The sequence below is a fragment of the Phoca vitulina genome, unplaced genomic scaffold (assembly GCF_004348235.1).
Source record: "Phoca vitulina isolate PV1807 unplaced genomic scaffold, GSC_HSeal_1.0 scaffold12, whole genome shotgun sequence".
NCBI lineage: Eukaryota > Metazoa > Chordata > Mammalia > Carnivora > Phocidae > Phoca > Phoca vitulina.
In genome coordinates, this window is record NW_022589715.1 from 1,998,750 (window position 1) to 2,023,499 (window position 24,750).

The 24,750-nt window shown below is 36.2% G+C and overlaps 1 long non-coding RNA gene across 1 annotated transcript in view; it reads left to right on the top strand.

Annotated features, from left to right (window-relative positions):
- Positions 1 to 9,029: 9,029 nt before the first annotated feature.
- The window catches only part of LOC116636002, a 233,031-nt gene continuing 217,310 nt past the window's right edge, over positions 9,030 to 24,750 (top strand). Inside the window, exon 1 of the long non-coding RNA XR_004300269.1 lies at positions 9,030 to 9,300. This is a non-coding gene — a long non-coding RNA (uncharacterized LOC116636002). The remainder of the gene's footprint in view (positions 9,301 to 24,750) is intronic.

The following is a 24,750-nucleotide window of genomic DNA, read 5'->3' on the forward strand; positions in this document are numbered from 1 at the left end:
AGAGTAGACAGATATGCAGAGCTGGTTATGATACAAACACAATGAAATAGGTATTAAAGCAACATATAAAAATTTATTGGGCTCTTACTATATGCCATGGATTAACTCATTTAATCCTCAACACAATCTATTATGTAAGTACATTATTATCCCCCTTTTACAGATGGGAAAACTGAGGTATAGAGTCATGTGAAGTCACTTGGTCAAGATAACATAGTAAGTGACAGAGCTAGGGTATGATCTTAGGCTGTCTGATTCCCTCATTCTTGAAATAAAGTCACAACAGAATGCAGAGGAGGAAGCAAATCATTCTTAGAGATAATATGATTCTGAGGGACTTGAAAACATAAGCATATTATCATGAGGGGTTAATTATCAGTGATAAGGGACAACTGGTCTTCCACTGCATGAGGCATACATAAATTCAGAAAATAACAACCATCTTCTGATTTCAAAGCTAATACAAATTCCCATGCCAAGGTAGAGCTGGTATCTGCAGAAGAGTTCATGATTCTTATTTCCACTACTTATCTACTATCCCCTAAAATATCAAGAATTATTGCAAATTATCACTCAAGACCTTTCAAATTTCTTAGGATTTATTTTCCCCAAATCTGATAATTATTTACTCAGTTCCTTCGATCCTTTAATCCGAATATGGTTTTACCTCAAAAGCACACACATCTTCCAGTCAGCAGAAATATTTATTCCTCTTTATAAATTATTAAAATAATTTTATGGCTTAGAACTAAGTACCTCATGAATCTTGTTATCATGAATTAATAATAATTCTGTATGTTTATATAATGCTTTATGATGTTCTTCCACATAAATTATCTTATTTAATTTTCATAGCAGTGTAGTGTGCTAGAGAAAGTTGATATTAATACCCCAGTTTTCACTATGAGGAATCAAAGACTTAGAAAAGTTTGAGTCAATTTCTTGAGTTCATTATGGATAGGGATTATTGAGCTGGACTTAGGAGTAATCAAGTCTACTTTTCTCTCCTTCTCTCTCTTTCTCTGTCTCTCTCTCTGTCTCCCCCCGCCCCCTCTCTTTTTCTTTCACTCATTAGGGTCTGATCATATCTGAGTGATCAGAAGAATTTGAGTTCTTGAAAGTGTAAAGATGGCAATCACAGCTGGAATGAGGGTGAATTAACTAGGATGCAGCAACTCTTTGAGATCTGGTCAAAGCATCATCCAGGGAGTCTTAGTCATTTATTAGAATTGTGCCAAGTGGCTTAGAACTTCAGTGTGGTAGCACATTAGAAGTGGGAGAGATTAGTGTGTGTGGATTTAGTCAGGGACAGGGAATTTTGGTGGTCTTTGAAAGAGGAGTAGAATTTGAATAGGTAGAGATAAGAATTATGTTTTACTGGATATATGGGCAGCACAAACAAAAATAGTAAGAGAAAGATCATAGGGAAATATATGGGAAGAGGGGACTATTATATTACAAACCTCATGATGGGGATTAGTCAGAAATCAGGTTGGATAAATAAGATGGAGAAGAAGATAGTAGATTGGAAGCAGAAAGTGGAAAATAGGGAAATACATCATGTTCTTGGAATGGGGACTAGCATGTTAATGGCCTGTTTGGGGATGATCAATCCATTCTTATTGGCAGGGTGAGTAATGGTGAGGCAAGAAGGTCAGTGTTTAGTTGATGGTGTTGTGGGACTGGTGTAGGAATGGAGAGAAAGGAGACATTTTAAGTAGAAGTTTATTGATATAGTGACAGACTGGATTCAGAGGATAAAGCAAAGAGGAAATTTAAAGATGACTTCAAGGATCCTAGTCTGGGAGGTAAAAAGCATATTGCAGCCACTAACACCAAAAAATGCTAAAGAAAGGGAGCACATTTTAGAAAAAAGGTTTTCCTTAGCTTGTATGAGATGATATTATCTCTGAAGAGTACATCTATGCGGAGAAATCTTATGGGCCAATTGGAAAGTGAGGTAGGAGGAGTTTGATCTGGGAGACATTGACAGGCGGTGACATTTCATGCCATCAGATTTGGATTAAACACAGGGGCATGAATGAGAGAAATAAATGTGGAAGTTCAGTGTTGGAGGCTTGTAGAATTATCTCATTTAGGTACTAGAGGATGCATGGAAGCACAGGAGAGAGACCAAGAAGGAGAACCAGAAAAGAGGCATGAGGGTGACCCCAGGGGAGGAGAAGAGTCAGGAAGTTGGGTAGATCAATACTGTAGAGAAAAGAGTCGACAGTAAGAATTTATTTTTTTTTAAAGATTTTATTTATGTATTTGACAGACAGAGAGAGACGGGAGAGAGAGAAGCACCAACAGGGGGCGCGGCAGAGCAGGGAGGCAGGACCCTGGGATTATGATCTGAGCTGAAGGCAGACGCTTAACCGACTGAGCCACCCAGGCACACCAACAATAAGAAATTCAGAAGAAATATACCATTGGATATGATAACAATACCACCAGTGGATTTTTGGGAAAATAATTCAGATTGAATACGTTAATCACATTTTATCTATCAATATCAGTAAATAAGTTATTATAGGTAAGGGTCATTTTAACATTTAGCATATTAACATTTCTAATATGTATATGTATAACACTTATAATACATTAACAGTGTATTATATCTAAGATTCATTTTAACATTTAACATATTAGCATGTTTTGCTCTTCTAAACAGTGTAGCATGTGTTTATTGGGACCAACACTAGGTGCTGTGGGAAGCATGGTAATGGACACCAGGCTTGGGGGAAGGGAGTTACGAGTGGCTTTTTAGAAGAGGCAATATCAAAAAGTGAATTTTGATAAGACAAGTAAAGTTATGCCAAGGGAAGATAAACAGTGGGGAAAGTGGGAGAAAGTACCCAGTCCCAGATCCTAGGCCTCATGGGGTTTGGTATACCTAGTTTTGTGTCAATGTGTATCTACTGGTAATTTTATTTTATTTTAAGATTTTTATTTATTTATTTGACAGAGAGACACAGCGAGAACAGGGAACACAAGCAGGGGGAGTGGGAGAGGGAGAAGCAGGCTTCCCGCCGAGCAGGGAGCCCGATGTGGGGCTCGATCCCAGGACCCTGGGACCATGACCTGAGCCGAAGGCAGACGCTTAACGACTGAGCCACCCAGGCGCCCCTGTACTGGTAATTTTAAATTGCTGTATCTTTGAAACAAACCAAAAAAGCCCCAGTACTTTCCAATTCATATCCCTGACATATATGTTATTAAAATAAACTGAGCTGTGCTGATAGATTTTGAAAAAATAAATAATAAAAAAATAAATATACAATGTTAGAAAGTCAATGACCTACAAAGCAATTTATAGAATTCATACTGAAAGCTACTGACATAAATATGACCTTTAGAAATTTTACTCATTTGGATGAAATTGGACTTTAGAGAAGTTAAAGGTATTTATAGGAAGAGTGAAATTTAAGAATTAAGTAAAGTAAAAATTTTGCAAAATATTGAAAATATCCCCAAATCAAAGTGGAAAAAAGAGACAGCATTTGCAGTCATCCTAAATAAGTTGTGTACTTCAAGCACCTGGTGCTGAGAAAATTTTAGAAACAGTATATTTAGCCATAATATCATGGGCTCATCATGCATTTCTTATTCTCTTAATTCTCACTTTATTGCTAGAGAGATTTGCATGATAGAAGAATATAGTTTTAAAAGTTTCATCTGTTTCTCCTATTTATTCCTTTACTTGAAGTCATAATCATATTTCTATAGGAATAAATTATGATTTCACAAACAAAGGATTATAGCCTTGGGAGGATAATTAGATGCTAGAAAATGAGGTTCTTAAAATGAGGTCTTGTTTATAATATCAAGTGTTTGTGACAAACACAATGAGTAATGATGAAAACGTGCCCTAAAATGTGACATGTCATATGAGTAATTGTCTGAATTCTGCTGGGGGGAGGGGGGAGGTTCTGGCATCTTTAAAACTTTTCCGCTGTGGTATGGATTTAGAAACAATAGGGTAGTTCAGCCCAGCCCTGTTATAGAGAGAGTTAATGTGAGGAGATATTTCTTCCCTGGCTTAAATTGCCTCTGTAATTTTATGTGCCTATCACCATTATTGTTACAGAGACTTCATTTGGATTACAAGGACCTGGGATGCCAAATGTCAGCAAGTGAAATGTGCCTGTGATGACCAGAGCTAAGTAATGTTCCAGTTACCTCAACATTACAGTTGAGAGTCAAGAATTCCATAAAGTTACTGAGAAAACAATTGTTCAGGATTTCCCACGGATCTCACTTTTTCCATCCCAGTAGCTTCTATCCACCTGGGAGTGGAAATTCCCTGCATGTGCCAATCTGCCCAGTAGTGGAAGGTGAGTTCTAAGGTAGCATAGGTGCTGCTTTGTTCATTATCGCATATCCCGTGCTTAGTATAGTGGTCACGTGTGTGTATGTGTGTGTGTGCGCGCGTGTGTGTGTGCACGCACGAGCACATTTTGAATGAATGAGTGAAAAGGAGAATCAGTCAGTGTTATTAGGACCACTCCTAAGAGCAGACTACTGTTTGCTCTTTGTCAATAGGAAAGAGCTTCCCCCTGCCACACTTTTTCTCAAGCTAGGAAGGAACCATATAATCTAGTGCTTCTTTTATGATTTGACAGCATAGGTATTTTCCAACACGTCTGTGTGTGTCTTCTGCACTAACAGTTCCCGTTAGATGGTTACCTGGAAGGGTTCCTAAGCTCGGGTTGCTGAGCTCTTTCTCTATGGAACACTGACTAGCCTTTCTTTAAACCCTCCTGGGGTAGAAATGTCTTCCCATAATACTTTTCCTACCCATTATGCCTACTCATCCAAGATGAATCCCTGAGGTCATATTTCAATATGAATATGCCCTATGAGGTTTGGCTCCCAAGTTTGTGAGTGGAAAGAAAAAAAAAAAACATGCCAGAAGAATGACAATCATTGTTTTTGTTTTTTTTTATTGAAAATTATATGATGAAATCCTTCTCATCTAAAGAGGGATATTATATTCAACCAGAAAATGTACAAAAATATTTTAGACATGTATTAGTTAATAAATAATGACATTAGTTTTCTGCGTATTGCAGTTTGTCAGTTTTTTGAAATTTGTAATCGGTTTGAGATTTTATTCATTTTAAGTAAACATTTGCCTTAATATCTAATACAAAACTGGATAATTTTGTATCATTTTTTCTTAAAAAGGGCCACCCAAATTATATGTTTAGGGAAGCACAAAATTTGTTTCCTGTACCAGTTAGCCTTGTGTTTGCATTTCCCAAACAGAAAGAGTCTACATATCACTGTTTTAGTTCCGAGGACAGGAGAAGAGATGAAAGGTTTCAGCATTCCCCTTATGTCCACCTGAGAGTGGCCGGAAGCCTTCTATGCAGAATCTCTGGGGCAATGAGCTCCTAGTCACCTCTAGTGAGAGGACAGAAGAAGCAAAGAATTATTTCCAGGGAAAGTTCCTAGGTTGTCTGGTCTCAGAGATGTGGTTCAAAAGTGCTGAATTTGGAGTCGAAAGACTTGAATTATTATTCCTGACCTACCTCTTATGAGCTGTGGGGCCTCAAGGATATCACTTTGCTTTGCTGAGCCTCAGTGGTCTCTCTCTCTCTCTCTCAAATGTGGTTTTTAATCTTAGTTTATTGCACAAATATGTTAGGATCAAATGAGTTAATACATTTCACAATACACTGACATGAGTAAAGGTGTCCTGCTTTAAGTTGTTACTGATACATGTTACTTCTTAGTAGGGATGACGCAAATTCTGTGATAAAGTAGGAAAGCACCTTATCTGCCCCTCTTCAATGTTTGGAATAATTATGGGTGCTGGGATGACAGGGAGATGAGGATTTGGGTGATATGTTAACCAAAGGGAAGGGTCATCAGGAGCATTTCAGCCTTGACTTCCCTTAAATCCTGTTTGTGAATGCATCTCAACTAGCCCATTAGCTGGCCAATGTCTAGCAACAACCGTCTAATTGTTAACACTTCAAAAAATTATAATCATCTATGTATTTGGTGGTGACTGTTATTTGGAACTGTTGGTCCACAAAACAATCCATATCAAATGATGTAAAATGAGTAATTGCTCTTATTTTTACTTCTGTTTCCAGGACCATTTGCACAATGCATGAAAAAGTATCATTAAGGGTGGCCATATGGTAGAGGAGAAAGATCATCCTACCGGGAATGAGGACATTCTGTGTAGTTGCAGCTTTTAAAAAAGCAGTGTAAACCTGAGTTAAGTCATATACCTTCTCTGGTATTTTTTTATAGGTAAAATTATATCAGCCCAATTTAACCAAAAGTATTATGAGTATCAAATAATAAGGTATAAATGTTGAAGGATTTGCCAAGCATATGAAGCATACCCAATTAAATGGTGATATTATTTGCTGAGAATTACTAATGAGGAGGCAGTTAAATAAATTAACTATGAGATTGAGAAATAGAGAAATCAGCAGACACGAAATCCACTAATTTGATAATTCCTAGGGCCATTAGCTTGTCATATATACAAAGGCACACACATAATAAAAATAAATGAAAACAAACTCCCTTCATCTGAAATTGCCTTCTCCTTTTCTGGATAGTTTTGTCCTGACAGTCTGGCATCTACCAGTTCCATCTAAGGGGATTGTTTGAAGCATTTAATCAATCTCTTATAAAATGTATATGTCTGCTACTTTTATACTTGTGATGAAACAAAAGAAGTGTTGAATATATTTTGCTCCTTTTCTGATTCTCAGACTTCATAACAGGCAAGGATTCTAGACCAAAACCTCCCGCAATGCCCTGGTGGTAACTTTCCTTCCAGACAGATATCAGCCGAGCACAGTGTACAATCAGCTGCCTACACTGGGAGAAACAAATCAGAAAACCACTGTTCCATAATCACAGAACTGAAAGAACTGCATACGTAAAATGACAGGCTATTAATTCTGGTTTGGAAAGCCTGTGAATAGGACTTTTGATGAAGTTTAATTTTCTTTTGGCTCTTCAGAAATGGATAAATCATTTAAAATAAAAATAGATGCTGTATTATAGGATGCTCATTTCTTTCAATATTTATTATTTTTTGGGAAAAGTGTTTTTTTAAATGATGAAATATAATGATGAAGTGTTCACATGAATGCTCCAAAATAGCACACGGTTCATTCTCTGTTGCCTCACTAAGCTCTAGATTTGAAAATTATTTGGTGTAATTTAGGTAAATCTCCAGTATATAAAATTTTAATTGAAAAGATATGATATTTCATTAAATGCTGTCACACATTGCTACTGTTGCCCAATGAGGCTTGGCAATACCTCCAGGACACTTTTCTACTGATTGGATTTTGTCTCCAACCTGAACCAAATATAGCCTTCAAGATACATATCAGCTATCATGTGTTGCATGAGAGAGATTATATAGATATGGTATTTGTAAGTTTTCATAGCATTTATATGATTTATATTCATACGAGTATTTTTATCAGTAACTTCAGTGGCATTAGAATCATTACTTTTGTAAAAAGTCTTGCACCTGGAAAAGTATTTATAGTTCTATGAATTATCTATACAGAATGCTGTGATAGTAAGATACAAAAAGATGGGGGGTGGGTAGAGAACACAGTTTGGAAGTAAATATACCTTGGGAGTCAGTCTAGAATGTATAAGCAAGGAAGTTAAAGAGAATCTTTTTTTTGTTTTTACAAATTTTTTTTTTCCCATTTATGAGAGAATGAACTTTATTTCCTATTCTTCCTGGGGTTAACAAATTCACCTTAAAAACACGTAGGGAACAACAATGAGAAAGGCATATGCACATGACCACTGCATTCTCATTGGACCCACCTAATCCTATTCTAGCTTAATTTATGTTCCCTGCAAAGTATGGTAGGGCCAAGGAGCCAATAGGACCATTCTGCCTCAGTTTCTCTAGAATTTACTGAAGTGGTTAGTGAGCAACCACTGCCCACTCAGTGAATAACTTAATTCACTTGGAGAAAACTACTAATGTAAATCCACCACTTTTCTCTATTTGCACCAAACCTGGGCATTTCCTGTGGGATGCTGGTTTCATCTAAGAGTTCATCTCTAGCTGTTCCTTCTTCCCCAAAGCCTCAGGACAGTGCAGGATGTCACCGCCACCAGCACCCTGGCCATCTGTGGAGCAGAAATGACTTGCTTCCAGATCCTGCTTGCAGCCGCTGTCACACTGGGCTTCTCAGGTAACCACTCCTGTCTGTATCCTTAGAGATTTACAAGTAGTAAGAATCTCAAGAACCAAAGCTCAAATTAAGACAAAAATCCAAGATCTAATGTTTATTTTTCATGTTTTACTGCTTTGGAAATATTTGAAACATGGAATCATACAACAGTCCTGAAGAATATTTTTTTTTTTTTTTTAAAGATTTTATTTATTTATTTGAGAGAGAGAATGAGACAGAGAGAGAGAGCGTGAGATGGGGGAGGATCAGAGGGAGAAGCAGACTCCCTGCCGAGCAGGGAGCCCGATGCGGGACTCGATCCCGGGACTCCAGGATCATGACCTGAGCCGAAGGCAGTCGCTTAACCAACTGAGCCACCCAGGCGCCCAGTCCTGAAGAATATTGTTGAGCTTTCTAATTTTACAGTCCTGTCTGAAACAGTGCTAATGTGTATGTTTGTTTTTTAATTATCGTTTGTAAGCTGGAAGCATTTTCTGCTTTATAAGCGGTTGACACTTGGATTCACTTTTGGAGCAGGCTGTCCCTTTGTTTTGGGGGGGAAAAACCCACCTGAATGTATTCTTTAAGAACCCATTTTATAATGCATAGGTACCTCTCAATTTTCCTTAAGAAAAACTATTTTTTTAAATGCAGCTTTTGTAGCCTGAGATTCTGAATGAAAATGGGTAAAGTAAATCTGATGGAAGGCTGATGCAGAACTGTGGCTCTAAGACTGTTTTTGGAGTGTGTGGGGGAGAGTTCCTTTTCTTGATACAAACAGCTTGTGTCTGTAAATTTTGCCTTGCAATTCCTGTGTAGATGCATATGTCTGTGCAAGTGAGAACGTGACAGAGAAACAGAGGCGGGTGGAGAACTTTTGTTTGAACAGCTCTTCACTCGAAATAGGAGGGCAGGAGATGGGAAATCAGCAGGAAGGGCTCTCAGGCTTGATGTTCATCTGTGGGCACCCAAGACTGTAAGAAAGGACCAGCCTCTGCTTGACTTAGTTCAGTGTGGATTGGTCAACTGATACTCTGCTCATCCTGCTACACAAGAACAAGTAATTCAGTATAATGATTATATTTTTATATAATTGTTGTTTCGGGACCAAAGGGTAAGTCCACCTTGTGGTGGGTATTAATGATCAAAATTATAATAGCTAATACCTACTGAGCACTTACTTTATGCCAAGAAATGTTCTAAATGCTTCACATATGTCAACTGTTGCCCTCATAACAACCCTCTTCATTGGGAACGAATTATTTCCATTTTATAGACAAGAAAACTGAGGCTTACAGAGATAACTTTCTCATGGCTCCGGAGAGAGAAGGCTATAATTTGGGAGGGAGACGCATCAGGGTTGGTGAAGCTGGGTTGCATGTTTTGTCTTTTTTGGGTTACCAAGGGAGGTAATTAGTTGTGACATCACTTAAGAAGACCTCTCTCACAGTGGGCTTCCCATCAGGCTTTCATGAAAAATTCATGAAAACAGCCCATTGGTGGAAGGGCCAGCCATACATACACACCACATAGAATTCTGTCAGTCAGGTAAGACTTTTGTGGCACCCTTTCCTCGTCTCCATTCCTTTCACCTGAAATTCACATTTCCTGGGTTGCTGTGCTATTTTCTTCTAAACCCATTTTAGTGTGTTGATCGATATCAAGCTATTCTTACTGCTGGTACATTAATATAGACATAGTTTTGAATAAACATGACCAAACTTATCTTTTTTTTACTTGATATCTTTCTGTCTTCCTGAAGGGAACAACTGTTATCACTTTTGGTGTGTGTGTGTGATTGGTGTCTAGCTTTTACAAGTACTGAATTCAAGTGGTAAAAGTAGACATCCTTACTTTGTTCTTAATCGCAAAAGAGAAAGTATGGCTATTCATTAAATAAGCTTTTTGCTGCAGGTCTTTTGTAAATATCGTATAGAAGTTGAAGAAATGTTCCTTCCATTCCTAGTTTGCTAGGATTTTTTCTTTTTAAATCATGGATCAATATTAAATTTCATTATACTTTCTTCTACATTTATGGGGGTGATCATATGACTTTTCTTCTTTACTCTGTTTAAAGGGCACAGGACAAGGCTTTTCTAATGTTAAATCAACATGCATTTCTGAAGTAAATGCTACTTCATCATGATATATTGCATGTATTACTGAAATAGTTTTGCTAATATTTTTAGAATTTTTTGCATCTATATTCGTGAGTGAGCTTGGCTTATGTTTTGCTTTTCTTGTACTGTTCTTTTTGTAGTTTGGTATCAAGGTTATGATGGCCTCATAAAGAGTTGAAGAGTGACTCACTTTTTCTATTCTCTGGAAGAGTGTAGGTAATATTAGTGTTATTTCTTCCTTATGTATTTGGTAGAATTTGCTGGTGAAACCTTTTTTTGTCTAGAGTTTTCTTTGTGGAATGATAATAACAGTCCAACCCCCTTATTTACAGAAGGGAAAAAATAAGGCCAGGAGAAAGAGTGACTTACTTAGTATCTGACAGCGCCAGGTGCTTCACTTAACTCATGTACCTGAAATTATTGAGATTATCTTTAATAGTTAAAGGAATATATAGATTTTTCTTTTTCAGTTTTATGAATTGTGTTTTCTACACATCAACAATCGAGTTGTTTTATTTCATCTAGAATTTTATTTATCAACAGATTTGTTTATATTATACTCTTTAATGTCTAATTTATAGTGATGTTTCTTTTATGTTCTTCATATTGGTTATTGGGTTTACTCTCTTTTATCTTGATCAAATGTCATTGGAAGGTCTTCAAATTTATCATTAAAAAAAAATCAATTTTTGGCTTTGTTGCTATTCTCTACAGCATACCCGAGGGAGGTGGCCAGACTTTGGAGGTGCTGGCTTCATAGTGTGATCAAGGAAACACTGTCCTAGGCATGTGGGGCAGAAGCAGAGAGTCACTAGTCACAAGGAGCCAATATCAGTGAGGATGTCAGGGGTCACTCAGAGAGGTTGAATATTAGAAATCCGTTCTTTGAATATCACATGGGTCTTTGAATCCTGGAATGGAGAAGGAAATTCAATAATGACTGAAATGGAATTTCCCTTCCATCCCAGAAGTGCAAGTGTAGAGATAGAATTTTGTTGGTATAATCTAACTTTTCATTGACTTAGCCTTATACCATCTTCCTCTCTCTCTCTTTCTCTCTAATTTATCTTGGTAAAAATGAAATTTTCATGGACTTATCTTTATAGCCTTTCATTTTTGGTTTCCCACATAGACAAATCACTTTAAAGAGAAGGGCCAGATTCTCATGAATCTTGCTGCCATGCTGGCCTAATCAACTTGCTGCCATTGTTCCCTGTCACTCACTTCTGAACAATTATACTTCCACAGCCTAGAAGGGGTTATTCTGTAAATAAATAAGTAAGTTGTGTATGTGTGTGTAAGAGGGGAATTTGATTAAAATTTTTAATTAGTCCAACTTCAGGTTTATGTATCTCAGAGGAACACTATAGGTATTTGGCAATTAATGTTTGTAAATCACCTTGAGATCCTTGAGGAAGAGAGATGCCTTATAAATGAATACTGTGGTAATGAAAATAATAACACATGCACTTACATTCCCAAGCCAGTTGCCTGAATTAGGTGTTGAAGTCTAAGGAAAGCTGTACAAAATGTAGCTATTGAAGTAAGAAATATTTTCACATCCCTCTTTAAGTCATGATGGAAAGTATCTGTGAAATATAGAATACAACCATAACACATGATTATGATTTACAATACATTTATGAATGCTTATTGTTTAGATAAGTAATTATTTCACTATTTGTATATAGTTATTAGATCAAGAACTACAGAACATAATCAATTCTTTGAGATGATAGCATGTGGAAGCTAACTGGCAGTTGTCTCAACATAATTGCTGAACGTTGCTCAATAATAAATTACAGTTCTATTATTAATTCAAGTTTTGTCAATGGCATAATAAATATTTTTTGCAAAGATTTTTAGAAATAATTTTTTAGAAACGCAAAAGTTCCTAAGTTACCCTCAAACCATAAAAGAAATTGCTTTCTCCCTACCTGACCACCTTTCATTTCCTTTCAATATTAAAGGTTAATGATTGGATGCCTCTGACAACATCCGTGCCCTTTGGCACTGCACAAGGGGTAGGGGGAGGAGGAATATACCTGTTTACTTTGCATATGCCACTAAATTCTGCCATTTCGTATTTTGGTCGTTTGGTGCTGAAGGTTCTGAAAATGACATCAAACTTCACAGCAGAAGTAAAAATGAGTTATTTTCCATAACTGTACAAAGTCAGTTACAGCATTGGGTTTTTGTTAAATAAGACCTTTAAAACTGAGAGAATAGATAAAAGAGCCATTCTGTTAGATATGAACCACTCTTAGTCTCTAATTTCACAACTTCACTCATTTCCTACTTAGCCAATTTTATTATGAGAAACTATTTTTGTTGTTGTTGTTGTGTTGTTTGATTGTTGTCTGTGTCCCCCAACAAGAATATAAACTGTTGTCTGTCTTTTTCACATATATTTCCAGCACTCTAAGTTTACCCACCATATAATAAACATGAGATCTCCCACCTCAGGAGAGCTTATTGTTAAGTACTTGACAGTACACCACTTGTTGGAATAGAAAAGAAAATAGAGGGTTACATGATAACAGATAAGTCATGGAAAATCATAATATAGAATAATATAACAACTATTTTTCTTCTGTGCTGGTATCAGAACAGGAAGAGAAAATATGTCTTAAACACTGGCAAATTTAAAAACATAAAGAACAATGAAATATCCTTGTGGTCTTTAAAGCATTCTCACATGGATTATCACCAGTCCCGGCGGGATGTGTCTCAGTTCCAGCAGAGTAACAGTGTGAAAAGAGAAGTTTAAGCAAGTGAGAATGAATGTTTTTGGAAAAAGAAAGATTAGATTCTACTCATTAATGAAATTTTGTAGACTAAAGATTTATGTTGAGGTTGAGGATTGCAGCAACACATAATTGAAGGATTCTCTAAGCAGTTGAAAATGTGCCTGGATTTGGGTAGAAGTACAGGTCCAAAGTAAGGTTTTAGAAACATCTATATAATTTATAGTCAATGTTATGAAGTGGATGTGGCCACAAATTCATAGAGAAAGAAAGATCAGTTAATAGAGTTGGGAGAAACTCCATCATTTAGAGCATGAGGGAATATTAAAAAATTTCAAAAAAATGGGGTGCCTGGGTGGCTCAGTTGGTTGAGTGTCTGACCCTTGATCTCAGCTCAGGTCTTGATCTCAGCATCTTGAGTTTGAACCCTGCATTGAGCTCCATGCTGGATGTGGAGCCTACTTAAATTTTTTTTCAAAAAAGTTAAGCAGTGAAAAATAATAACTGACATAGGTAGGAATCCTGGGTGGTATAGAGCCCGCCAAACCAATAGAATGGTCAGGAAGGGAATGTTAACTGTGAAATTTTGCAGGAAGGTCAAAAGTAGATGATGGAGCAATAATAGCTGATTTGGAAATGCAGTCTTAAGAGAGCATTTCCCACCGAATAGTAGGAATGGAAGCTAAATTATAAAGGATTTACTAGTGGATGGATGCTGTTGGGCAGTGAATAAGAATTTTTGAGAAGGCCGGATATAAAAAGAGAACACAAAAGTTTCATGAAGGTGTGAAAGAGTTTATCTTTATGTTTGTTTAATTGTTTATTTATTTAATTGTTTTAGAATGGAGAAGACAAGTATATTTATGGATAGAGGGAGTCCAATGGAGAAGAGAAGTAGAAAAAAAAAAACATATAATTTAGTCAAGGCAATAAAAAGACAAGGGGAAAAATAAAATTATATATAGAGGTAGATTTGAGTGTGGAGGGGAGGAACTTGGTATGTTCTATGGTATGGTCTTGGTCTCAATCAAATAGGAAATTAAGTTATATGCTGAGATAAAACAGGGCCATTGTCATGAAGTGAATATACTACCCATTTTGGAAGCTGATAAACTTAGGTTCATTTGTAGGCTCTGTCACTTATTTTGTGACTTTTGAAAAGTTGCTCACCATCACTGAATCCACTTTCTTGAAAAATGGGAATAATAACACCAATCTTGCAGTTATTTAACATTTAGGATAACAGTGGCTAACATTTATTGAACTTTTAATACATTTTAAATGTATTAAAAACTTTAAAAACTCCATTTTAAAAACTTCACATAAATGAACCCATTTAGTTGTTTACTTTTGAGGTAGGGGTTATTGTTTTCCCAATTTTACAGGAAAAGAAATGGAGGTATCCAAATGTTAGTAACTTTAACAAGGTCACACAGCTGGTAATAGGCAGACCTAGGGTTTGAACGCAGGTGGGTGGTCTATGCTGTCTCTCTAATGTATCTAAAAAAGCTTAGCACAATTCTTGACATATAGATTCAATAACTAGGATTTGTAATTATTGCTAACTTTATTAAAGACTTGTAAAATGTGCTTCTAATTTTCTACTCTGTTAAACCTGATAGAAAATCATCCAGACAGGAATTAAACATTTTCTGAATACCATAGGTTAATTCCGAGGTCATACCTGAGGTTAGGTATTTATGGCTTTACATAGGCACAGATGAGGGCCTAGGTACATCTCATAGTACCCTAGATGGTTTTTATTTGCTCTTTAAATATATTTAATTTCTATAGTGATTCCATCCCAATAACAGTCAAGTTAGGTAAAATTAGGCAATAGCGGCTTTTCTCAGTTAATGAAAATATTCTTCCCCAATTTCTTTTCCCTTGAGGATTTATAGGTATCAAGGTATTGTTTGGGAAATATTGAGGGACTGGTCTTTACTAATGATCAGGTAAAACTGGTACCAACTGAGATGTTCACTACATTGGATCCTTGGTATCACCCCATCTCATTGTTCTGGAACTCTGGCATCTGCTTCTATATTCACCTCCTCATTTACAAACAGCACCTTGTATTTTCATTGGCAGACGGAGTAATTTTGAATACCTAGTACAAATAGGTAAGTTGAACAAATATATTAACAAACAAACCTTTGGCTTGAAGGGTCAAAAAGCTGATAGTAAAGAAGTCCTGTACCAAAATCAGAGAGAATAAACAAATCTCAAATGGCAGTGAGCCTGGACTCTATGGACACATTTCCCCTAGGGGCATGTTCCAATTCCAAAATAAGTTATCAAGAAGCTACACAATGTGTGACAGTTTTGTGTGGCTCAGAGAACAAGAGTTGGAAGTCTCAAGCCTCTCAAAAGTAGGAAAGGATCTGATAAACTCTCCACCGCTTCATCTGGGACACTGAAGTTCTGCTTCTTAGGAATACGGATTAATTAGAAATAGAATAGCCCTCACAGGGAATGAAACCTATCACCAAATCACCTAACACTACAATGGGAATTACAGTTATCCCAGATTGCTGGTATTCCCAGGAATCTGGCCAAAGCAAATAGAAATTCTGTTTGGAGAAATACACCATTATTCTAGGCCTCAGATTATTTTATTTTATTTTTATGACTTTCAAGGATTTTGTTATATTATTATGAATTTAACATGTTGTACTAGTTTCCTATGGCTGCTGAAACACAACAGCACAAATTTATTCTTATACAACTTTAAGAATTTGTATCTTAAACAACACAGATTTATTATTTTACAGTTCTGTGGGCAGAAGTTCAACACTGGTCTCATATACCAAGGATTGGGTATATACTTCAACTCTCTGCTGAGGGTTAATATATAGAGTATTTTGATGAAATGTTTGTATCACTCCTGAAGGATATATTTAAAACATATAAATTGAATTAAAGTGAGAAAGCTTAGGGGCAACTTTAATAAAATCTTATTAAAGTGAACCATAGGAGTTCTAAAAATGTTATCTTACTTGAGTGGCTTCAGATTATTTATTTTGTCTAGTAAAGTACAATAGATCACCTCTTCAGACATGAAACAGCAAGGATTACAATCTTTCTAGACACTCTAGGAAAGAATCCATTTCCTTGCCTTTTCCAGCTTCTAGAGGCTGCCTACATTCCTTATTTCATGACCACATTCCTTTATCTTCAAAGCTGGCAACATCTGGCTGAATCATTTTCATGCATTCATTTCTCTGGTTGTTTCTCTTTGGCCTCGTTTTTCCATTTATATAGACCTTTGTGATTATATTGGGCTCACCTGGATGATCCAGGCTCATCTCTACATCTCAAGATCAGCTGGCTAGTAACCTAACTCCACCTGTGAACTTCAGATTATTTCTAAAAGCAGTTTTTCGTATCCAGTTTTTGGGATACATAATGCTGTGAGACAACATGAATGAGAATCAGGAGAAACAACAGAAAATAGAAACAGACTTTTAGGGGATTGAGATATTGTAGTTATGAGCAAGATTTTAAAATAACTATGCTTATATATTCAAGGAGAGAAAGAACAAGATAGAGAATTTTAGTAGATCACTGGAAATTATTTTTAAAAAAGGAGAGGGCAGAATTGAAAAAGGAAAAAGGGGATATTTTAGAACTGAAAAAATATTAAAATTAAGATTTCAATGGATATGTTTAAAAGTAGGCTAAGGACAACTGAAGGTATAATTAGTGAACTATTACATAGGAAAGAAAAACACATCCAGAATGAAAAACAGAGACACAAATGAAAATTACAGAAGAAAAGGTTGGAGACCAAAAGGATACAGTGACAAATCTTAATTTAGTGTAATTAAGTTTCTAGAAGGAAAGAAATGAGAGAATGGAACAGAAGGGATATTTAAGTGGATAACAGTTATTTTTTTTAAATGATAAAATATATCAAGCTAGAGATTCAGGAAGACTTGTGAACCCAATCGAACCTAAAACAAATATGCAATATACTATGAGACATAATGATAAGGTAAGAATGGTAGTGAGTCTCAGAAAAGATCTTTCTCTTGAAGCAATACTGAAGCCAAGATCTAAATTAGGAAGAGAGTTAAGTAGTAGAGCAGTAGATGGGCAGATCTTTCCACATAGGAAAGACTATAAAGGTATGTTTGAGGACCACAAGTCAGGGCAGTGTCTCCAAAGCAGTGCAAGAGAAGTAGAAAATGCTAGCTGGGCCAGACCAAACAGTCATCTGTGGTCTTTGGATTTATTCTGTGAGGGTGGTGAGGAAGGAGGAGGGTTATTGGAAGATTTTGTGCAGGGGAGTGCCATGAAGAGATTTAATAGAATCTCTTTGGCTGCTGTTAGGAGAATGGACCATAGGAAGTAACTCAAAAGGGGAAGGAAGTGTTTAAAGACTTGCAGAAGTCAGTATGTGAGATGCTGGTGGTTTACACTGGAGAGCTGTTGGTGTATATGGTGAGAGGATTGGGTATATACTTCAACTCTCTGCTGAGGGTTAATATATAGAGTATTTTGATGAAATGTTTGTATCACTCCTGAAGGATATATTTAAAACATATAAATTGAATTAAAGTGAGAAAGCTTAGGGGCAACTTTAATAAAATCTTATTAAAGTGAACCATAGGAGTTCTAAAAATGTTATCTTACTTGAGTGGCTTCAGATTATTTATTTTGTCTAGTAAAGTACAATAGATCACCTCTTCAGACATGAAACAGCAATTTTTTTTTAAATTCAAAATATATTTCAATGGTACATTTCCAATATAGCATTTGCTTTGAATTATGATCTATTCTAAATTAGTCAATATGAGAAGTTTCACTGCATTACAAGATTTTTCTCAACAACAACAAAAAAAGGTGTTCTGAAGATACTGGGTTTCTGATTCTGTGAACTCCAGAAATATTGGTCTAGCTCCAGAATAAATTTGTGTCATTATATGGGTGGTGAACTCACTTTTAAGCTAGAAAATGATCCCTGGAAGATGTTTTCATCGAGCTACTCTTTTTAAAGTAATGAAATCACCAGGTGTCTGCCTTTGTGTGATCCAGCATTTTTTTCTCCACCTATATCATTACTCCAGATACGCTTGGAGTTGCATACCAGTTTAAAATGAACGTTGGATGCATCTACACTAGTGTTCCAGGCGGGAGAATCACCATCCAGGCTGTAATTAAATTTCAGTGAATGGCTGCAGTGAGAGATTATTGAAGCAAACATGGAAATAGCATTTAAGTGGTTTCCTTCAAATGATGAAATTACATACATAACTATTAAAGTACATAATCCTAGGATTAACCTCTAACTTTGAGATTCCCTTGCTCTTTGTGTCTCACCTCAGTGTCTTACTTCACTTTCAAATTCAAAAGAGTTTTGAAAAATGATTTTTAAATGGCACCCCTTAGTTCATCATTAAAGCTAATTGTAGTCCTGTAATAAGATTAATTAACTGATGGAGAATTCAGTTCTTAGGTTTCAAAAATAAATTATTAGAAGTTTTTTAAAATAAAAAGGATTAAAGGGTGGGATCTATGAATCTCAGGTATGCCTGAATGAGTACAAGGGTGGACTTTTAAAAAAATCTGAAATGGAGAAAGCATAGATAAAGTGTCATTCCTTCATGGGGAAAGCTTCAGAGTGCTGTAAAGGTACACCGAATAGGCTTGTTTGGCTTTGATATTTTTTGGAGGTATTTTTGTTTCCAGTGCTGATTTATAAAAGTAATACCTGGAAATACCAGGTCCATTTCCCTGACCTACCACCTCCCCACCCCCCAAGATAATTGTTGCTAATAATTTAATATGTATTTTTCATGATATGATATATATAGTTGGGCATGTGATATAAATATGATCTATCTGTTGTGTACACAGGACCAGGATCTTTGTAACTTAACAGTTTATCATGAACATTTTTCACGTCAGGGCATGATTTATGCCATTTGTTTGAAGGGCTATGTAATACTCCATTGAATCAGTATATTGGGGTGTATGTGTGGATGTGTGTGCATGTGTGTTACACGAAAAACTAAGACTTAAAGAAGTTAAGACATTGCCCAAGATCTTAGTATTCAGAATAGCGGAGTCCTGATTCCAAAGCCCATATTTTTAAGATTATGCTACAAATCCTCCCACATTTTATTTGTTAAATAGTTAATTCTCAATTAAAAAAAAAAAAAGCTCCATTGAAGATAGACATATTGTTTTGCATATTTCCAGTTCCTTCCTTTGGATAAACCTCTAGAAGTAGAGTTGTCAAGGTAAAGGATTGTTTCAATTCTGATAGTTATTGGGAAGGAAAGACTCCTACCAATGGTATATTTGAGTTCCTATTTCCCCAGCCACTTGCTGAGTCTAAGAATTACTGATCTTGTTAATTTTGACAAATTGATAGATGCTTAATTAAAATAATTTAAGCCTCTTTTCAAAAGTTTAATGCTTTATTTGTGTATCTTTCTTTTATGAATAAGCCATGGATTAGAGGGTGCTTGTCTTCATTCTTATTAAATTGTAAAAATCCTAAGTAAAAGATATAACACTTTGTCCCATAGGTTGCAAATATATTGTAAAGATTATCGCTTCTCCTTAAAAATTTGTGACATTTTCCACATACAGTATTTAAGTCCAAGGGAGACATAACTGACTTTTTAAAAATTAGTCTTCTGACCATGGCATTCTACTTAGAAAGTCTTTAGCCCAGAATTACCGAAATATTCTTCTCCTTATTCATCTTGTCATGATTTTATTTTTGGTGTTAAATTTTAGCCCATAATTAATTTTTTTGTGTATATGGTGGGCATTTCTCCACACCAAATAAAGGGTTAATTGTTCCAAGATTTAATGAAGAATCTATTTATAAGTGTAACTTTCATTAGTTTCTAATTCTCACCTATATACTCTTCTCCCTCACTTATGTATCATCAATTTTATTTTTGTATTATATATTCTATTTCAAAATCCTTTCTCAAACTGCACTAAACTTCAAAGAATTAATCAGCAACTACATGGACTTAGCCTTAAGTGGATATAATTTCATTGCTAAGCCTTAAGTATAAATCCATAGTTCACATCGTTTCTATAAAATATTTGCCCTTCTCTCTTTGATTCATTATTATGATTCACTTCTTGTTTGGTTTGATTTAATTCTTAAGCAATTCTTTTCAGGACTGGTGTATTGGTATTATACTTTCCAAGTCCCTAAATGACTGATAAAGTTTTTCTTTTCCCTCAAAATGAAGAATAGTTCGAATATGCCAAAATTCCTAAATTGTGCTTCACTGAATAGTACTGTTCAATGAGATATTAATATGTTTCAAAGGGAAGGGAGACATTATTGCTAAATAAATTTGAGAAAGAGTTAAAAATTAAAACTAGTTTGTTGATTTTTTTTAAATTTGGTTTTATTGCAGAATTTCTCAGAGCTCTTAATAAAATGTGCTGTCTGCTTCTCTAAGAAATAAATGTGATGTATATTTCTAAAATGTTATTATTCACACATGCCCTTTAATAACAAACACATATCAAGATCTCATGAAAAAATAATTGGAATAGTTTGGAAAATACTAGAGTATGGAATTCTAGATACTCTGTTCATGGAGGCTTATGGAGGATTTCCTATCAAAATGTAAGGAAAATAAAAATTCTGTGCTTAATCCTACCAGTCTGTTAATGAATTGAGTTCTTATGTATGTATTGGACCTATCCTTTTCTCTCTGTATCATTGCCTTTCATTCATTCCTTCACTTATTCATCCATATTTAATTAGTGCCCACTGTGTTCTAGGAACTCTTCTGGACCTTAGAATAAAGTAGTGAACAAATTAGAAAAAAACATCTTGTGGAGGTTGGTGAGGGGAAGACGGAAGACAGAAAATAAATGAATAAAATACAATTTATCATGAAGAAGTCATGGCCATAATATAAAACAGAAGGGGCACAGGATATGTGTGTGTGTGTGTGTGGTTGGGGGGGTGAATATTCATAGGGTTCAATTTTAAATAAGTGGTCAGAAATATTTTGCTGAGAATGTCACCTTTTAACAAGGGTACAAATGAGCTGAGGGAGCGAGCCATCCAGGTATCTAGATGAACCCTGGCATGAAGAACTTCAGGCAGAAAGAACACAGAGTTTTTTTTTTTCCTTGATGGGTTTGTAACAGCAAGCTGACAATTCAAGCAACCCATCTTTTAAGGAGAAGATGTGTAATCCTTCTAATCAGGAGAACATTTATTACAACAAGAAATATATACATGTCACCTATAGGAAGGTTCGAGCTCACAGTAAGTGACTCTGCCCTTGTGGAACATTCCTTCTTCTACCAGGCTTGCAAATTTTTTTCCAGTTGCAATGTCTGCCCTTTGAGAAACACCCAGCAAACAATCTGAATCTGTCCTGGAGCTCTGCTGGTCTAGTGACCCACATTCTTTTTTAGGCCCTGACAGGAACCTCTGATTTCTTCATGTGACACATTTTTGTATTTTCTAAGAAATAGAAGCTACTACTCAAAATGTTAACTTACCTGCAGTACTGTATATGAATCGTTGGTAGGACAAATGCTGCAATGAAATTTCAATCCCTAGCCATTGGAGAGAGGTGGTTATTGGCCGTACACCAGGCTTACTCCCTCTGAAAGCATGGTTAGCTGGTTAGCATCAAAGCGAAATAGGTCAGTCAGAGAAAGACAAATATCATATGATCTCACTCATATGTGGAATTTAAGAAAATTAACAGATGAACATAGGGGAAGGAAAGGAAAAATAAGATAAAAACAGAGGGAGGCAAATATAAGAGACTCTTAACTCTAGGAAACAAACTGAGGGTTGCTGGAGGGGAGGTTTGTGGGGGGTAGGGGTAACTGGATGATGGGCATTAAGGAGGGCACTTGTTATGATGAGCAGTGGGTGTTATATGTAAGTGATGAGTCACTAAATTCTACTCCTGAAACCAATACTACCCTATATGTTAATGAACTTGAATTTAAATAATAATGATGATGAAAGCATGATTAGCATCATAAGCACCACAGAAGCCAGAGATTGAGACTGCATATTATCATTCATGAATAGGAAATACAGAGGAACAAAAGTCTGTATTCTTCATCATCTTCACATATTTTCATTTGGCTTATCACTTGACTTATTATCGTGGTTTTAGAACCCGAGTTAGTACTGTAAAAGGGATAACAGAAGTGCCCTTTGCATATGAAATTTAAAATGTGTGTGTGTGTGTGTGTGTGTAATGTCAAAGAGAGAAAAGCATTTTTTAAAAAATTTTAAAAAGATTTTATTATTTATTTGAGAGAGAGAGAGACAGAGAGAGAGATAGTGAGAGAGAGCATGAGCAGGGAAGAAAGGGAAAAGCAGGCTCCCTGCTCAGCAGGGAGCCCAGTGCGATGTGGGGCTTGATCCCAGGACACTGGGATCGTGACCTGAGCCAAAGGCAGAGGCTTAACTGACTGAGCCACTCAGGCGCCCGGAGAGAGAAGCATATGAATGGGAATTCTAGAATAAAGAGCTAAGTTATTCTTTCATGATCATTTTAAAGAAGTACTAATGAATATGAGAATTTAATGTTGAAGATAATTCTAATATGAAACTAGATTATCTTTATATGTGATTTTTCTTTCTCCCACTCTCTCAAGAAATTATTTTCCTTACCAGTTTTATTGAGTAATTTATATGCAATAAATTTATTCATTTGGTGTGTGCAAGTTGGTGAGTCTTGTCAATTGTAGACACCAGTAAAACCATCACCACATGATGGAACAGAATATCCCCATTGCCTCGAAGAGATCCTTCATGTCCTTTTGCATTTGATTCTTCCTTCCAACCCTGCCCCCAGGTAACCACTGATCTGCTTTGTGTCAATTCCAGATTAACTTGAATCTTCTATAGATTTAATTATTGAGTATTTACTCTGTTTTTCTTTTGCTTCTTTCACTCAGCAGAATGTTTTTGCAAGTCATCCATGGTATCAGTAGCTCATTACTTTTCACTGCCAAATAGTGTTTTAATTCTCTGTGTATACAACATTCTGTTTATCTGTTGATAGATGTTTATATTATTTCCAGTTTTGGCAATTTCTTTTTTTTTTTTAAGATTTTATTTATTTATTTGACCGAGAGAGAGGCACAGCAAGAGAGGGAACACAAGCAGGGGGAGTGGGAGAGGGAGAAGCAGGCTTCCTGCAGAGCAGGGAGCCCGATGCAGGGCTCGATCCCAGGACCCTGGGACCATGATCTGAGCGGAAGGCAGATGCTTAACGACTGAGCCACCCAGGCGCCCCAGTTTTTGGCAATTTCAAGTGATGCTGCCATGAACACTCATGAGTCATTTCTCCTGAGACTAAATCAATTTGATTCATTTATAGGATTTAAACTTTACAAATTGAACTACCTGCTTATATTGCAGAGCTATAAAAGTTCTGTTAACACTACAAATTTAAAAATTTCTCAGCTCTCTGTGACAGGAAAACCTTTGCACGTGGAGTTGATGATAAAGTTTTGCAATGGAGTTTCTTCACTGAGTGAAATTTGAAATTTAAAAGATCGTCAAAGAAGAAAGTAGAACTTCAATGCTCTCACCAATATGAAATAAAATCATCTAAGAGAAAGCAATAGGTAAAGAAGCTGAATTACTATCAGTCACAGAAAGGAAAAAGGAGTATATAATATACATGGCACCTATCATATATAAGCTATATGAACTCTTTAGGAGAACACAGAGATGCAAACTCTAGAATAGCTAGATATCAGCCACACAGGTCAGCTGTCATGCTGATAAGAATTATAACACCCTGTTTATCAATAAAATGGGATGAAGACCTACAAGAAGTATCTGTGGAGAGAGATAATAGGGAATGGTGTTTCTAGGGAAATGTAGATGAGCAGCCAAAGAGGATACTGCTTAATCTGTTATTACCAGAAGAATTCGAGAATGAGTCAACAGTTGGACAGAAGAGCAAGATCAGCTGCCCTAATGGAAAGTCACTAACTACAGGTAATGCCTCTAGGAGAGGAAACAAATATCCCCCTTCTGTGAGAGCCATAAAGAACTAGAAAATGCTGCTCTCTGTAGCAGTGAGTAGGAAAAAAAAAAAGTGACAGCCTTTGGGGACGAAGCAAAATGATGTTTTGTCTGGGTACTCAAGGTAATTAGATAGCAGACCAATGATTCCTGAGCAGTTAATGATGAAGGCATCAGCTAGGAGATGTGTCAGCAGAGCATAACTCAAGCCTTCATCTTACAGAGCAGTAGGACTCATTAAGCCATACTGCTATCTTGGTTTCTTCTACATCCTCTTTGAATTTTGAGAAATTAGAAATGAACATACACACAAAGAACTTTCTGCTGAAGATGGAAATTAACAGAGATTGACGGTTGTCTCCCCTTGTCTATTCTCCACTTCTTTCTCATAGAAATAGAATCATCTGTTTTAGCTATCACATGACCAGCCAGAACTAAATTTTAGACAATAGGTTGTTAGCAGAAATGAAGTGTGGAATTTCTAACTACTGTCCTAAAAGGGAGGGCATACCTTTCTCACACCGTGTTGCATCCTGTTGCTTGGAACATGAACATGGTCACACTGCATCCTGAACCATAGGGCAAGACAGACATCCCGGGAAGGCAAGACAACAGAGCCTTAAATGACTACATGTAGCATAGCCTTTGTACCAATCTGCTATGTGAGGGTATAAAATACTTCTGTT